Genomic DNA, 18,863 nt, shown 5'->3' on the forward strand with positions numbered 1-18,863 from the left:
AAAAAATGGGTTGCCCACCTTCTTACAAGTTGTGGCCATTATATTGATATTGGTTTTTGCTGGTGTCATCCCTTCTCTCCAATGTGGATACGTGGAGCTACCCTTTGTTTGACTGCGTGTTACTTATTGAAATGGTGACCTATCTCTCAGATGTGGGCTTCCTTATTTTTGCATGGGCTATAGTATTTGGCGTTGAGCTTCCATTTATATGATGTGGGCTCTCCTTTTCAATTGCCACTGCATGAGCTTTTCTCTATACAAGGGTGTTTTCCTTCTTTTCTGTGCATTATGTTTTGCAAAACCAAAACTTCACATTTGAAAATGTGGAGCTTCATTTTTTTTTTGGCGCTGAATTCTCTGCTCACTTCCAGCATTTTGAATGTTTCATGCGCATGGGTTTCTTTATGCTTGGCACTTTGTTCTTTTAATGCCTCCCTTGTTTTGCTACTACCATTTTAATGTTTGCATGGCTCACTGGCAAATTTCATTGTTTGGCGGCAGACTTTGTAATTTTCTCCTCAACATGAAGCCCCTGTTCTTCTTGCTCATGTGAATTCTTTATGTTGCCATGGGTTACCTCATAGCTACTCCCCTACTTCACGTGTTTCTCTTTGTTATCAGTGGTGTTGCATATTAAAGACATATCACCATTGGGAAAAATGATCTTATCTAGTTTTGGTTCAAAAGATTCTACAAAGCCACGTAAGATATCCTTAAGAGTATCACACCAAATAGGTTGGGCTACTTTGAGAAATTCATGCATTGTTGAATCTGGAATAGCTGCTTTTTCCCATTCAATTTCATTAGGGCCACCTTTTCCATGAAACTCAGACCCTCCAATCTTTAGTAAGCCATAAGCATCAGCCAATTCACTAAATCTAGCTACTTTTCCACCACTTCTATAGTTCAATAACATGAAGGTTAGATTCTTTAAGTCTTTTGACAACAGATATAGGGTTCTTCAAAGCCGATGGATGAGCAAGGGTTGCCACTCCTCATAGCATAAGCAAGTTCATCATCATATAGGTATTTGCTAAAAGCCTGCTTTGTTATCAACATATATAGCCTCAACCATTGCCCGAGCCACATGGAGTCTTCCTAGAGCTACACCATCTCCAGCAATGCATGCAATGTGTTCCCATTTTAGGGGCATTGTCATATCTTTAAGCTTTAGTAACATGGTTCCTGCCCTCTGGTAGTAGCTCTCTCTTATATTGGCTAAGAATTCTTCTATCTTGAGAATTTATAATTTTTGCAACCATTATGATGTCCACTTTTTTAAAAAAAACATCTTGAAACATAATGCTTTACCAATTTGGCAGAATTAGCCAGATCCCAAAGTAGGTTCGGCTATAAAAAAAATTTTTTTCAAACACCTGATCCATAAAACTAATCCACTGATTGCCTGATACTGATTTGAAACACATTCAATCACTGAACAATCATTCAAAACTTATTTTATCACTTATCTACAACATTCAACTTTCTACTAATAGGATCTCTCAGCTAGCTTTAAAAACTAACCCAAACAAATAACCAGGCTCTAAAAATCAACACACTGATTCTCTGTTCCACACACTTGCATCTTGTCAGATCTTATCTCATGAAAAAATTGAGGTCAAAGGATATTCATTTTCAAAGTTGATCTTTTCGAATTGCCTACACATAAACATTTTTAAAAACACTAAACTGCGTTCGGATTTGGCTTCAAAAACTGGGCAAATGGACACTTGGGAAGACAAAAACTGGGAGGTTGGTTCTCTGTCATGAGGAGAGTATAAATATAGGCTTTGGGCTCATGATGAATAACTAGGCGTGAATGACAAGCAGTCAAAGTAGGCTACTTGGATTTTACAGACTGGAAACAATGTTTGAAAACATTTTTTGCGAATGGAATGGACCTAGAAAAGTGTGCAAATGGATTCGTCAAGACTTAAAAACTGGCACACTTAAATTATTTTTAGAGTAAAACATAGGGGTATAATCCATTCAATCTTGCCAATCACAGATTAGGAGATATGACATTATGAACAGGGGTCCCGACAAAACTGCAAATGCTAACACCAGTAAAAAGATAGAAATTGCATTCAGAATCGCATTTGAAAATTGATCAAATAGATTCATCATAAGCTAAAACTTGAAACATAATAGGTTTTTGACATCTAAAATGCAACACAAAAGGAATTTTCACATTTTGGTCAACTGGGTCAATGTTATAACATGTCAAATAGGGCTTCCCAAAATTTTGAACTAATTGCATCAGCATGACAATATTAAATGACCAACTTTGAGGGAGTCAAAACCTAGTCAAATAGACTTGAAACAACTCAAAATCTGAAATATATGTTCTTAGGTATGGACACTAGACATTCCCAAAGCAGTAAGTCATGAAACATTTCTGGGTGCAAGATATTTAGTTGCAAACACGGCCTCCTGTCGCTATTTGACACTTAGGGTAAAATGCAGATTTGACAATTGCTTAAAACAAGACTTCACAAGAAGGCTCAAAATAATAAATTAACTTCATGGAACATGCAAATGCACTGAGTGAAATTTTCTAGAAGCATTAAACACCTCGTAGGCCTCATAGTGATAGTTGGGTACAAACTCATCGAAAAGCATTTAAGGGGCTTGATTTCTCAATAGTGCTCAAAATCGGGCCTTCAATTTTAAGCGCCAACAGAATGCATATATGAATAAAGTCATTTTCTTCCTCTATCTCTTAAGGTTATTTTTTTTATTGTTATTTCCATTGTGTTGACTCTATGTAGGCAAGTTGAATAGTTGGGTGTGCCTTTGGCCCTAGTTCTTCATACCTCTCTGTGTTAGGTGGTATCAAAGAAGAGGTTCATCCTTGTGGAGAGTGGATTGTGTAGAACCTTAAGTGAATTTTTTTTTGGGCTAGAAGATCTAAGGATTTTACCTACAACTTTTAGAGGGTTACAATCTTGTAGGAACCTAATTTGTAAAGATGGTTTGAGGTAGAGGAAACGTTGATTATACAATATTAGATACATTGAGACTACAGCCAAATTAGATGCTATAGAGACCACCTAGAGGAGAGGAGCACATCTTGATGATGTAAGTGATGATGAAGTAGTAACACAAAACCCTAATCTAGAACCTAAAGAAGATCAAGATGAAGCAAGGTTGTTAAGAGTATTTTCTAGGGAAAATTCAAAGCCTACTATAGAAATTATTCCTTATGATGGGAAATTGGACACCACTGCTGTGTTGGATTGGATCTCTAAAATGGAGAAGTTCTCTAAGTATGAAAACACTCCTAATAATAGGATGGTGAAGATTGCAATTACAAGATTGAAAGGACATGCCTCACTATGGTGGGAGCATTTACAAATTGATAGACAAAGGAGAGGAAAGGAAAAGATCAAAACTTGGGTTAAAATGGCAAACAAGGTAAAGAACAAATTCCTTCTTGTTGATGACCAAGTTAGCTTGTTGAGAAAGATGAAAAATTTAAGACAAAGAGACATGACTATGAAAAAGTATACCATGGAATTCTATAGATTGGACATCAAATCTGGACATGTAGATGATGATGTTAAGAAAATTGCAAGGTATCTAAATGGATTGAGATCTAGAATTCAAGATGAAATAAGTTTTATTAAATTGGAAAGTGTGGAAGAAGCATACCAATATGCCTTGAAAGTTGAGGAGATCTTGACAAAGAAGCATGAACAAAGACAAAGAGTTAGTGATGGTAGATTCTAGAGAGGCAGAGGTAGAACTTATGGAGAAGGCAGTAGATCTGACAGTTTTGTGAAAGATAAAGGAAAACCTTAATGGATCAAAGATGAGCATAAGATATTGGTAAGTGAGCAATGCCTTGTGAAGTTCAAGATTGGACATTATTTTGATGAATTTTGTGTGATATTATGCCTATGGTTTATTGTCATATTTTGTTGGGTAGACCTTTGCAATATGATAGATATGATATACATGATGGAAGATTGAATCAATATACTCTTTTGGTGAATGGGAAGAAGCAAATATTGTTTCCTTTGATTGAAAGTCTAGATGAGGTTAATTGCACTACTGTAAGAATTTTCATGGTTAATGGGAAACAATTTGAAAAGAAAATGAAAAAGAATCAAGTTTTATTTTCTATAATTCCAAGAAAATGGAGTTGTGTCAATGGTAACCAAGTGCCAGAAAATAATGTTAACCGAGTGCCAGTTAGTGGTGATCGAGTGACAGCTAGTAGTAGTAATCGAGTACTAGAAGAAACTACATAATTTTTGAATGAGTATAAGGAGATTTTTATTGAGGATATACCTAATGGTTTACCTCCAATGAGAAGTATAAGTCATTATATGGATCTGATTCCTAGAGCTAGTTTGGCAAATAAAGCTATTAATACTATAGAGAATGAAGAACTTAATAGATAAGTGCATGAATTATTGCAAAAAGGTTTGATGAGAGAAATTTTGAATCCATGTGTTGTACCTACCATATTAGTACCTAAGAAGAATGGAGAATGGAGAATGTGTACTAATTTTAGAGCTATTAATAAGATCATAATGAAATGTAGGTTTCCTCTGCTGAGGATGGATGACATAATGGATTGTGAGTGGAGAAAAGTATTTTATTAGGATTGATTTGAAGAGTGGCTATCATCATATCAAAATCAGAGAAGGTGATGAGTGAAAGATTGCTTTTAAGCCAAAAGATGGTTTGTATGAATGGTTGGTTATGTCATTTGGTTTGACTAATGCACCTAGTACTTTCATGAGGTTAATGAATGAAGTTCTAAAAAGATTCTTGGGTATGTTTGTGATTATTTATTTGGATGACATTTTGATATTCAGTAAGACTAATGAAGAAAATCTTGAGCATGTTAGACAAGTATTGCAGAGATTTGCAAAGGACAAGTTGATGATTAATCTTAAAAAATGTTCTTTTATGCAAGAAGATGTTGTGTATTTGGGATTTGTGATTTTAGCTTATGGTTTGAAGATGGATCCTAAGAAGGTAAAAGAAATTTTGGAATGGCCTACACTTGAGAATGTGGGTGAGGTTAGATCATTTCATGGTTTGGCTAGTTTTTACAAGAAGTTTATAAAAAAATTTAATTCTATTTGTAATGTTGTGACTGAGACAATGAGAGGAGATAAAAAGGATTTCAAATGAACACATGGAGTTGATAAGAGTTTTGAGACTTTGAAACAAAAGCTTGTTGAGTTGCCTATATTGGCTTTGCCTAATTTCAGTAAGGTATTTCAAGTTGAATATGATGCAAGTAGTAGTGCAATAGGAGTTGTATTGAGTCAAGAAGGTAAACCCATTGCTTTCTTTAGTGAGAAATTCAATGATGCTAAAAGGAAGTATTTTGTATATGATCAAGAATTTTATGCTATTGTTCAAGCCTTGAAGAAGTGGAGACATTATTTGATTCCTAAGGATTTTGTGTTGATGAACATAAATTGGATCAGAGACATGTGAATTGGGTTGAGTATTTGTAGAATTTTACATTTCTGATTAAGCAAAAGAGTGGAGTTAGTAGTAGAGTTTATGATGCATTGAGTAGAAGACATTCTTTATTGATTAAGATGAAGGTTGAAGTTCTTGGTTTTGATGAAATGAAAGTGTTGTATGGGACTAACCCTAATTTTTTTAAGGCGTAGAGAGAGTGCAGAGCACCAAATCTAACAAATCACATAAGTGAGTATGATGAATATTTCATTCAAGAAGGTATGTTGTTCAAAGGAGTTTAGTTGTGTATTCCTAGAAGTTCTGTGAGGTTGAATTTGATTAAGGAAAAGCATAGTGGTGGATTGGTTGGAAATTTTGAAATTGATAAGACATTGAGTTTGCTAAAAGAGAAGTATTACTAGTCACAAATGTATAGGATATTCAAAAATTTGTAAAGAGTTGTGGAGTTTTTCAAGTTGCAAAAGGACTAAGTCAGAATAATTGTTTGTATACACCTATTACTATTCTTGAGAAATCTTGGAGTGACATTAGCTAGATTTTATTCTAGGATTTCCTAAGATAGTGAAGGGGTATGATTCTATATTTGTTGTTGTGGATAGATTTTCTAAGATGGATCATTTTATACTTTGTAAGAAGGCATCGGATGCTAAGCATGTTGGTGAAGTTTTCTTCAAAGAGATTGTAAGATTGCATGATTACCAAGAAGTGTTTGTTGGTTTTTTTTTGGAAGACTTTGTAGAAAAAGATGGGTATTGAATTGAAGTTTAGTTCTACATTCCATACACAGACAGATGGACAGACAGAGATTGTGAATATAAGCTTGGGTAACTTATTAAGATGTTTAGTTGGAGATAAGCCAAGTAATTGGGAAGTAGTGTTGGCACAAGCTGAGTTTGCATGTAATAATTCTATAAATAGGAGTACAAGAAAGACACCTTTTGAGATTGTTATATGAATGCATCCTAGAGGAGTATCAAATTTAAGGGATGTTGCTAGTGAAGAGAATAGAAGTTTTGCAGAATGGAGTCTTTGCATAAGGAAGTAAAATTGAGGATGGACAAAGTAATCAGAAGTGTAAGGAGAATGCAGACAAGTCTACAAGACATCATATTTTTGAAGTTGGCGGTGAGGTAATAGTTCATTTGAAGAAAGGAACATACAGCAAGCTAAAGATGAAGAAGTTTAGACCTTGTAAGATCATGAAGAAGTTTGATAGTGGTAATGCATATGATGTTGAGTTACTTGATGACATGGATATATCTTATATATTCAATGTTGATGATTTATACAAATATCATGAGTCAAAAGATGAAGTGGATGTGTCAAATGATTATCCTAAGAAGAAGGTTGAAGAAGTTGAACAGATACTGGAATAGAGAGTTGGTAAGAGCATAAGAGGAAAAGACTACTATGAGTATTTGATAAAATGGAAAAATAGACCTAGTGAAGATACTACATGGATTTCTCAATCTAAGTTGGATTCAACTCGAGTTGTGACACTTGCATGATTCAAGAGAATCAATTCTTTCTACCCTAGTTGTCTGATGCAAGAGCATCATGGGTTGCACTACTATCCTACATATTTTCAATTTTCCTATTTTCTACTGAGTTTCAATGTCTTACATAATCAATTTTTGGTGGGTGTTGAACATTTAGTGGGTGTCAAGCATTTAGTGGATGTCGAGCTTCCTGGTTGATGTCGAGTTCTTAGTTGCTATGGAGTGTTCTTTGGTTACCAAGTCATCCTTTGGATGTCAATCTTGTGTGGTTTCCAATTTCATTTGATTATTGAGTTTGTGTGGTTGTTGATTTTTCTTTAGTTGTTGAGTTTGTGTGGTTGGTGAGTGTTAATATTTCATGGAGGCTTTGTTTGTCGAGTTGTATGTGTTTAGTTTCCTATTGAGGCTAACCTTTGTATTTAATTTAATGTTAGATATCTATTATGGGATGACTTGTGGCCTAGCCTAACATTTAATATAAGAGTTTATCTAGTTGTATTTGCAACATGCCAACTTGTGGCCATGCATGTATTTAAGAGACCTTGGTTAGAATCTTAAGGAGTAACTTAGAGGGAGTAGAAGCAGAATGTGAAGTTGGATCATCAAAGATTGTAATTGAATTGTTCTATGGTCATAACCAAGAAGTCCTTATAGGTGGGCATGTAATAGATCCTTGAATGCATATATCAACGAAGGCATTTTCTTCCTCTATCTCCTAGGGTTGTTTGTTTTATTGTTATTTCCATTGTGTTGACTCTGTGCAGGTGAGTTGAATAACTAGGTGTGCCTTTGGCCCTATTTATTCATACCTCCCTATGTTATCGACCTAATATTCCTATTGTTCCAACTTCTTTACTACTCTCTCAACTTGTGCTTCCTCAAGCACCTCATTTTCCTAACACCCTTGGGAAAATGTCCGATTTGGTTTAACAATTGTAGTATACTCCTACTAAAATTCCCTATGGGATCTTCTTCAAACTTTTCCTACTTATCATAAATATCCAAAAAATGATTTATCTACTCTTCTTGTTCCTCTCCTTGATCACGATAACATTAATTCTTTCTAGGAATAAATGCATGCTATCCCTATTCCTCTCATATTTATTTTACTCAAGAAGATTTACCTTCCAAAGAGGTTCAAGATCAATATTATGGTTTTGTCCTACTCTTGAACCTAATAATATTCCTATTTGTGGCTTTGATAAGATTACTAATAAGAATTTGAGAATTTTAACTCTGTCTATCAAAGTTGGTCTAGTTATCTTAGATACTCCTATCCATGTGATGCTTAAACCTCTCAATTACAACCTTTTATGAGGAAAGATTTGGTTACAAATTATGTATGCTATTGCTACAACACTCCATTACAAGGTTAAAGTCATTTATATCAACAAGATGTATTCTCTTAATGTGGATGCTAGACCTAATATTTTCTTGAACATAAAACCTACCAAGGCTTCTCAATCAAGTGAGGAAAAACAAGTATTTGAATCAAACACAAACAAAAATCAAAAGATGATTCTCCTTCTTATTTTATTTCTAATTATTATTGGGGTAACTTGGATTTTACTCCTACATTCATTGGTTTATATATATATATATATAGCTTTAGACCTTGCATTTATGAATTCTCAAATTGAAACAAAGACTGAAACTTTCACCTTCACTCCTCTCTTGGGTGACTTAAGTAACTTTTTTAGTGCTTCATCTAATAAAACTATAGAAACCATTATGCCTAGTTGTTATGACATAGTAAGCTATGAAGATCCTTTGATTATTTTAGCTATGGATTCTCATTATGGTCTTCACTATTTTTGACTTTCTAAACATGGATTTAATTGACAAGGTTACAAAAAAATTGAACAAGAAATTCATGTTCCTAGTTAGTGATGTCCATGAGTGTACTTATTGTTTAGGATTAAATCCTTACAATAAAACCCTACTCTTTATAATTATTAATCATTTTTCTAGTGGACCTCTCAAAATTTTGAGTCCTCATTTTGTCACATTTGACCAAGAACCTTCTTTGCATATCTTTCCTTCTTATAATTCTTTGGCTGAATTTTTGGGACATATAATGATCTCCCCTCTTTTCATCACAACAAGAGAAAACTTTATTTTTTGTACATTTGATGGACACACAACCAAAGACTAGAATGAACACATAGGAAAAGGGAAATATTATTATCAATGAAAAATGCCCTATGGGCTTACAATAGTATGATTCTGGAGAAAGAAATCCTCCACATGGTACCTTCTCTCTAACTCCACTAAGAACTACCTTTACAATGTTAGAAATGTTCTTAAATATACCCCAATTCATTTAGGGTTAGGAATAAATTCTAGAATATGCTAGTTGGCATCCACCACCAAAATGAAAGGTTCTAGAAGTCATGTTAGAAGTCAGTGTAAAATTAGAAGAATCCAGAAATGGTAGTCTAACTTCTGGGAGGCATAACTTTTGAACTAGGACTCTGATTGACAAACCATTTACATTTATGGAAAGCTCTCAAAGTGCTCTACAACCCTATTGACAAGATTTTCTTGTCCCTCATTTTTTGGCCTAGTACAAGGCCATTTAGTGACCCAAATCTGACTTTGAAGCACTCTTAGGAGGTCTCTAGGAAACTTAAAATTGTAATAACTTTCTAACCGTAAAGTCTTTTCACTTGATTCTTTTTCTGGAGCACTTTAAATTAAATTATAATCATCCCTCCAAATTACATCCTCTAACTCATCATAATTTTTGCTCTATTACAAAATAATCCATTTTTTGCATTTACATGCATCCCAAGGTGCTTAAAAAACTCTAACCCAAAAAACTAATAGTGGAACTGTGAGAGTTGGAACTTTTATTTGACCCAAATGGGTATCCAGAAATAAAAACACATTAAATAGAAACTATCTCTAAGCATATTTTTTAGTGATACAGGATTGCCCTTACACCAATGGATGCTCCTGCATCAGACACCCAGGGTAGATTAAAAAGTGACCCTATCACTTTATGGTAGAGGAAAACCCAAATGGACAACCTCTGTTGTTGATATCCAAGTTGAGTCCTCTATTGGTCATCCTTTCCACTTCACCAGGTACTCTTCATACTACCTATTTTTGGTACTCTTGCCCACACAACTATCCAGAATCTCTTCTATCTCCTCCTTCTTAGAAGTAGGAATTGGACATGGCTCCAGCATCAACCCCTCATCTGCACCATCATGATGATATTATGTTAAGTCTACAATGTTGAAGATAGGAGAAATGTGAATCCCATCTAGCAACCCCACCTCATATGCATTTCCCGAGTCATGCTTCTTCAAAATTTTACAAGGGCCAAATTTCTTCATCTTCAGCTTGTTGTAAGTACCCACTAGAAATCATTCCTTTCATAAGTGTACCATAACCAGATCCCCTACTTGGAACTCCTTATGTCTCCTCCTTTGATCTGCCCTAGATTTATACTATTGATTCATCTTGGTGATGTGTGCATGGACCTCCTCTTGTAGGCTCTTGATATGTTCAAAAAATCTTCTTTCTTGGCACTTGTCCTCTCCCCTTGCTCCATTTTCCTTAATTCTAGTGTAATCCTTGGACTACTTCCATACACAATTTGGAATGGTGATCTACCAGTAATCCTATTTATAGAATTATTGTAAGAAAATTCTACTTGTGGTAGAATCAAATCCCATCCCTTTAACTTATCTCCCACTAAACACCTCATCAAATTTCCCAGACTTTTATTTACCACTTTGGTTTGTCCATCAGACTACAGATGATGTGTAGAATTGAACCTTAATTCTATCCTCAACTTCTTTCATAAAGTCCTCCAGAAATACCCCACAAATTCAGTATCTCTATTGGAAATAATACTCTTTGGGAGACCATGTGGTCTCACCACCTCTCTAAACAAAAAATCTGCAATATGTATAGCATCATGAGTCTTGTGGCATGGGATGAAATGTGCCATATTGGAGAACCTATCAACCACCACAAATACTGAGTCATCACCCCTTTGTGTCCTCAACAATCCAAGAACAAAATCCATACTTATGTCCTCCCAAGGCCTTGATGGAATAGCCAATGGCTGATAAAGTCTAGTATTATGACTAAATCTTTTGGCTGCTAACATACTTGACAACTCTACACAAATTTCTTCACATCTTGAGACATTTGATGCCAAAAATAATGTTCTCTAAGAATGGAAATGGTCTTATCTCGACCAATGTGTCTTGTCATTCCCCCACTATGTTTCTCTTTGATCAAATTTTCCCTCACGAAACTCCTTGGAATGCATAATTGACTACCCTTGAACAACATACCATCTTGAATCAAATAATCTAGCCACTCGGTTCTATCTATAGTAATAGGTTCTTTACAAGCCTTCCATGCTTTACCAAAATTAAGATCCTCAAGGTATAGATTCTTGAATTCATCAAACCCAACCACTTCAAACTGCATTACTGCCAGCAACAACTACCTCCCACTCAATGTATCTACAACCCTAGTAGACCTTCCACTTCTATGTTTCAACACAAATGTATAGCTATGCATGAACTCTACCCGCTTCATATGTCTCTAGTTCAATTTACCTTGGCTATTTAGGTATTGGCAATAAATAATGCCTCCATTTCTTTAATTCTTGAACTATTACATACAACTCTTGGTCATAAACAAAATAGTTCTTCTTTGCATCATTCAATTTTTCACTAAAATATGTAATAGTCTTACCTTCTTGGCTCAATACAGCCCCAATAGCAGTGCCACTAGCCACACAATCTACCTGGAACACTTTACTAAATTTAGAAAGTGCCAACATAGGTTGTTATATCACCTTCTTCTTCAACAATTCAAAATTCCTTGTAGCTATTGTAGTCCACTTGAACTCTTTCCTATCCCCCCTTATTGTTTCAGTCAGGGGTGCACATATGCCACTAAAATTCTTATTGAACTTCCTATAAAAACTAACCAGACCATGAAATGATCTCACCTCAATAGTAGACCTTGGAGTAGGCCATTCCAAGATGGCCTTTACCTTCTCTAGATCCATTTTGAGACCTTCAAATGATACAAAAAACCCCAAGTAGACTAACTCTTTTTTTATAAAGCTACATTTCTTCAAATTAATCAACATTTTCTCTTCCCTCAACCTTTCAAGGACACTACGAATGTGCAATAAATTTTCATCCAAATTCTTACTAAAAATTAAAATATCATCCACAAAGACAATAACAAAATTTCCCAAGAATTTTTTTAGTACCTCATTCATAAGCTGCATGAAGGTGCTTGGCACGTTGGTCAGTCCAAAGGGCATGACTAACCACTCATATAGACCTTCCTTGCTCTTGAATGTAATCTTCCACTCATCTCCCTCTAGTATTCATATCTAATGATAGCCGCTCTTGAGGTCTATCTTTGTGAAGTACTAAGCTCCACTCAAGCAATCCATAAGATCATCCATTCTTGGCAAAGGAAATCGATACTTGATGGTTATCCATTTTATAGCTTGAGAGTCTGTGTACATTCTCCACTCTCCATCCTTCTCTGCTGCTAGTACTATAAGTACTACACATGGACTTAGGTTCTCTTGAATCAAACCCTTCCTCAATAGATCCTAAACTTGTCTATTTAGCTCCTTAGTTTTAGTAGGAGTCATCCTATGAGTAGCCTTGTTAGGAAAAATAGCTCCAAGGATTAAATATATCTGATGACTGATCTGCCTTATTGGTGGCAACCCTTTTAGAACATTATCAAAGATGACATCTCCATACTCACTTAATAGGCCTAAAACTTCAAGTGGAATTTCATTACGACCTTCCTTATCTATTTTAGGAATCAAAGCATAACACATACGCTGATGTTTTGTACCATCCAAAAAAATTCTTCTATCAACAAGACATATCCTAGCACTACTGCATACCTTTTCACCTTCCTTTATCAATGGCTTCAATTTGTGGAAAACTCCATCCTTTGTTAGAGAGTATTTATTTGCATGACCGTCATGTATAACATGTCTATCAAATTGCCACAATCTTCCCAACAATAAATGGTAGACATCCATTGGAATAATGTCATAGAAAAGTACATCATGGTAACTCCCAATCTTGAACTTCACCAAACATTGTTCACTGACCAGGACCTTATGATCATCCTTCATCCAAGAAATCTAATAGGTTAGGTGTGTTTCTCCCTATTGAGCTTTAGCTTAGTGACCATTTCCTCAGACACCAAGTTGTCAGTTCTACCACCATCAACAATCACATCACAACACTTATCCTCACACTAGCACCTGGTACAAAACAAACTCCTCCTTTGTCTAGGTTCAGTCTCAATGCTTATTAAGACCCTTTCATTTATGAGAACCTCTCCTCTTTCTACATCCTTAGAATGTGATGACTGTGCATCCTCATCCACATGAGCAACCCTTGTTTGATCATCAACTCTCCTATCTATCCTTCCTTGTCATTGAGGGCATTCAAATGCATGATGACCTTCTTCATTGCAATGAAAACAAGTACCACAAAAGCCTCCTCTTCTTAAACCTTTTCCATGTCCTCTTCCTCTTCCTCTCTGATCTCCAAAGTTTTGATCATGGAAGTAGTTGAAAACCTCATTCCTGTAGTTCATGCTAGTACCCACACCTCCATTTTTCTTTTGCATCTCATTTTGGCCTCCAAATGACCTACCACCACCCCTTCCTCCTTGATCATGCCCTCTTTTCCTTCCATCAAACTTTTTGTTTATCTTCTCTTCAACTCATAGGGAAAACTAGTATGTCTCTTCAATGCTAGTCATTCTAACTAGACTTAACTCCTCCTAAATGCTAGGTCATAACCCACTGAGGTAACGGGAAACCTTCTCCTTATTAGCTTCTGCATGCCCTACCCTAATAAGAAGTCTATAAAATTCCTCCATATATTCCTAGATAGATTTTCTTGCTTGCTTTAACCCTTGCATTTTCTTAAACAAATCAAGCTCATAATCAATAGGAATGAACTACTTCTTTAGTTTTTCCACCATGCAATCCCACCTTGTGATTTTCTCCTTTCCTCTTCTATTCCTTTCCAACTGAATCTCTTGCCACCAAATTTTGGCATGGCCTTTGCAAACTTAACCCTCTCTAGGTCCCTGATATCCTCATACTCAAAATACTCCTCTAGTTCATTGATCAAATCAATCAACTCATCTAGGTTTAGAGTTCCCAAAAACATACCCACATCAAATTTAGAACATATGATGGTAGAAGTGTGAGATTTGGAAACAATGAATCATGTTGCATAAAGAGAAAATTTTGTATCTCAGTAACCAATGAACTTAGATGAGATAATGATTATTAGGTTTAAGGACTAAATTATAATCTACTTACTGTGGCACAACTGAACAACATTGGATTCAAGGTAGAATTCATGAATGGGAAGGCCAAGCTACAGGATGGAAAAGGAAATCTAGTTAGTTATGGTAAACAAATAAAAGGTAACCTATTCTACCTATATCTAAGTGAAATCTCATGTTTTATTTCTCAATTAGAAAGAATTTGGTGATATCATAAAAGGCTATGTCATGTGAACTTTGATAATATGATCAAGATATGCAAAAATGAAAGAATGAGAGGAATTCCTAGTTTGGGGAACCCTAATATGTGCCTATGAAAAATTTGTCAAATTGGTAAGTTGGGTAAGGCAACTTTCAAAAGCAAGGACTATCAATTTGAAGAAGTCTTAGAGCTAGTCCATACATACTTACATGGACCTATTGGAATAGAGAGCTACAATGAATATGTGTTTTATTCTTTTTTTTAATGATTATTCTAAATAATGAATGTAATGTATATGAAAGATAAGTCTGAAGTATTTCAAAAGTTTAAGTGCTATCTAGCAAGAGTAGAGAAAGAAATTGGAAAGAAGATGAAGTGTTTAAGGTCAGAAAGAGATGGTGAATTCATTTGCAATGAGTTCAATAAATTTTGAATTGAAAAAGGAATTAAGAAACAAGTATCAGCCTCTAGTACATGACAAAACAATGGTATAGATGAAAGAAGGAACGGATTCATCATAGATTGTGCAAAAACTTTGATGATAGAAAAGAGTATTGGAATCAAATAATGGAAGGAAGCAATCAATACTATAGTGCATACTTTGAACAGAGTACAACTAAAGAAAGACTCAATTCAAACTCCTTATGAACTTTGGTATGGCTACAAACCTAATGTAAGTTACTTGAAAGTATCTGGTAGCAAATGTTATATTCTAAAAGAGTCTACAAAAGGTAAATTTGATCTCAAAGTGGATGAAGGCATATCCCTAGGATACTCCTTCAAAAGTAAAGCATATAAATGTTTGAACTTATCAACTCATAAGATCATAGAAAGTGCACATGTAAGAATTGATGAGTTTGTAGAAAAGAGTGAAGAAGAGAGAAACAAAGAATATGAGGATTACAGCAAATTTGTCTACTATGAACCTAATACATTGCTAGTTTAATTGGAAGTTAGCAGACTTCACCTCCTAAGTCCGCAAAATCTCCAAAGACTATCAAGTTGCAACCAGAGCAACCCAAGTTACAATCTAAAGGACCTGAGTTGTAGTAAGAAGCTATCGAGTTGTTGCTAGAGAAAATTGAGTCTGATGGACCTGAGTCATAGATAGTGGGACCCAAGCTTGATATATAGGATCATGGAGAGGCTAGTGGAACAAGTTCTAAATCCAAAGTACATGTGTTAGTAAGATATGTCAAAAGGAAAAATGCACCTAACTAGATCATTAGAGACAAGTCAGATGAAACAATGATAAGAAATAATTGAAAGGTACATGTTTGCTTACTTAACTTGAACCTAGATTAGTGAAAGATGCTTTGGATAATGAAATTTAGATTGAAGCTATGAATGAAGAGATAGAATAGATAGAGAGGAATAAGACTTGGACTCTTTTTCCTAGACCCAAGGATGAAAATGTAATTGGCACAAAGTGGGTTTTCAAAAATAAACTGAATGAAGATGGAGAAGTTTCTAGAAACAAAGTAATGTTAGTATGCAAAGGCTATTCTCAAGAAGAAGGTATTGAATATGGTAAAACTTATTCTCTTATTGCGAGATTATAAGGTGTTAGAACTTTAGTTGCTTAGGTTGGACACAAAGGATATAAATTTTATCAAATGGATGTGAAATCTATATTGCCTAAAGGTTTTGTAGATCCTAGCAAAAGGGATATGGTTTGTAAATTTCACAAAGTATTGTATGGTCTCAAACAAGCTCCTAGAGCTTGGTATGAAAGGCTTCATAACTACTTGACAAAGATTGGTTTTCAAAGAACAAATGATAATAGTAAAATGTATATTAAAGAAGGACCAGACAAAAAGATTGTGTTGGCTAAAATCTTCATAGATGACACATTATTTATTGGAAATGATGACTTATGCAAATATTTTTTAGAAGAGATGAGTAAAGAATTTGAGATGTCCATGTTTGGAGAGATAAAATTCTGTGTTAGACTGCAAATTCAATAAAAGAAATATGGTATCTACATTACTCAATCCAAATATATCAAGGAGATACTAAAGAAGTTTGGAATGGAGGATTCAAGATCAGTTGGAACACCCATGTCTACTAGACATAAGCTTTCCAAAAATAATGATTCCAAGGAGGTAGATCATACCACATACTGATAAATTATTAGAAAAATACAAAATGTAGTGCACACAAGGCCTGATATTACATTAGCAGTTGGTATGGTGGAAAATTTCTTAGCAAATCCTAAAGAAAATAATATGATGGAAATCAAGAGAATCATGAGGTATCTAAAGGGTAATAAAGATAATGGATTATGGAACAAAAAAGGAGGCAATTTGGATTTTAAAGCACTTACAGATGTTGATTGGGTAGGAAGTATTGATGACATGAAGAGAACTAGTGGTGGAGTGTTCTTTCTTGGTAAAATATTAGTGTCTTGGACAAGCAAGAAGCAAAATTATATTTCTTAGTCTACATCAGAGGAAGAGTATGTGGAAGTAGCAATTAATTGCTCCAGTATTGTTTGGTTCAAACAACTATTGGTAGGTATGAAGATAGAAACTAAGGATCTAGTGGTTATCTTCTATGATAACACCAATACAATTAATATATCAAAGAATCCTATGATGTATACCAAAACCAAGCACATTGCTATAAAATATCATTTTCTAAGAGAATTGGTGCAAGATAAAGAGGTCAGATTGGAATATGTGAATACTAAAGAACAAATTGTAGACATATTCACTAAGATATTACCTAAGGATGATTTTTTGTATCTAAGAGGTAAGTTAGGGGTCATTCCCCTATCTAAAGCTCACTAAATGAAGTTTAATGATGCATCAACTAGAGCATGTTGAAGATCAGTCAGTTGATGTAGTATTGGAAAGGGCATATGTCATATGAATCAGTACATGAGGTAAACTAATATTCACTAAATATTACATTTGGCATGAGATGTCAAAGAGGGAGAGTTTGTTGTCATATCACATAAATTTTCTAAAGAGGAAGAGTATACATTTCACAAAAAAAATATTTGAAGATGTCAGAGAAGAAGATGAACTTGGTCTAATATCAAAAAAGAAGAGTTTGCTATTAGAAGAAGATGTTGAAGGAAAAGTTTGCTAATAGAGGGAGAAATTGAAGGCAAATGGAGTTCACACTAATAGAGGGAGTTCTCATGGATGAAAATTAGAATGAAACTAAGGATATGTTTCTTACTTTATTCTTTCTCTAAAAATTTTATTGTATTATGACATGTTGTGTTGCCATCAATGCCAAAGAGGGAAATTGTTGAAAATAATTAATTAATTGAGTATTGGCTTTGATGTTACACAAAATGTCATATCTTTACTAGTCAATGTATGTCAATCTCACTTGAGAATTGAAGATATTTTCCTATGTTAGCCGAACATTCCAAAGTTTGTCAAGTTTAGAAGACAATGTCTACCGAGTTCAAAAGATAATGTCTATCGAGTTCACATGGGTGACAAAGAGAAGTTCATAAAAGTTGAGTGTTAACCAAGCTCACTCAGTTAATGAAGGAGAAGTTGGATGGAACCAATGTTACATGAGCTCAATCAGTTACCAAAGAAACTTTTTGAAAATGCAATTTTAACCAAGTTCACTTGGTTAATATAGGAAAATCATTTTTGAGTTAGTGCCTACCCAACAAGGTTGGCTAACAAAGGATTTTCTTGTTTTGACATATTGAGTTTAATAGTTTTGTTTGCTAGTTCTAGCCAACTAAGGAGATGAATATTAAGTATTCTAAGTTGTATTCAAGCTGACATGATAATGTGTATGATATAAATATGAGTTCAAGTTGAGGATTGAATGTGTGTAAGTGAATAAAAGATTTAAAGATGCTTAGGGGAAGCAAATTAGAAGGATAAGTAGAATATCCTTGTAGAGTTGCAAAGATACATCCAATCAGAAAGGATCAAGTATACAAGCTATAATTGAGATCTATAATCAGAAATTCAGTTGCATCATAAATTATATCATCTTATTATTACTCTCTAACCATTGTAGCAGTGATCTAAATCTCTTAATAGAGTTGACTTAACAACTATTTTTAAATCCTCTAACAAGGTGGCATTTCTAGATTGAAGTGTCTAAAGACCTCTAACAAGGCCATTCCTAATAAGGTGATTAAATTCTTTAACAAGGTCACACCTAATAGTATTATTTCTAACCTTTAATGGGGTTGGCTCCTAAATGGGCTCACTTCAGAAGAGTGAAAATCAGTAACTAGTTGCAATTGGTGGTTTTTCTCAAATTGGGTTTCCATGTTAAATCTTGTTGTCACTTGTGTTCATGTTATTTATGTGTATCCAACTAAATTTAAGTAAGGTTAATCACAAATAATATCTTAAGACTTTTATGTTAGGCATTTTTTGAGTTACAACATT

The 18,863-nt window shown here is 34.6% G+C and overlaps 1 pseudogene; it reads right to left on the bottom strand.

The window, feature by feature from the left end:
- Positions 1-592: 592 nt before the first annotated feature.
- LOC149533553 (uncharacterized) overlaps positions 593-18,863 on the bottom strand; it is a 71,561-nt pseudogene continuing 53,290 nt past the window's right edge.

This window comes from Cupressus sempervirens, chromosome 10 (genome assembly GCF_028749045.1).
Source record: "Cupressus sempervirens isolate cs-2001-9-10 chromosome 10, ASM2874904v1, whole genome shotgun sequence".
NCBI classification, from domain to species: domain Eukaryota; kingdom Viridiplantae; phylum Streptophyta; class Pinopsida; order Cupressales; family Cupressaceae; genus Cupressus; species Cupressus sempervirens.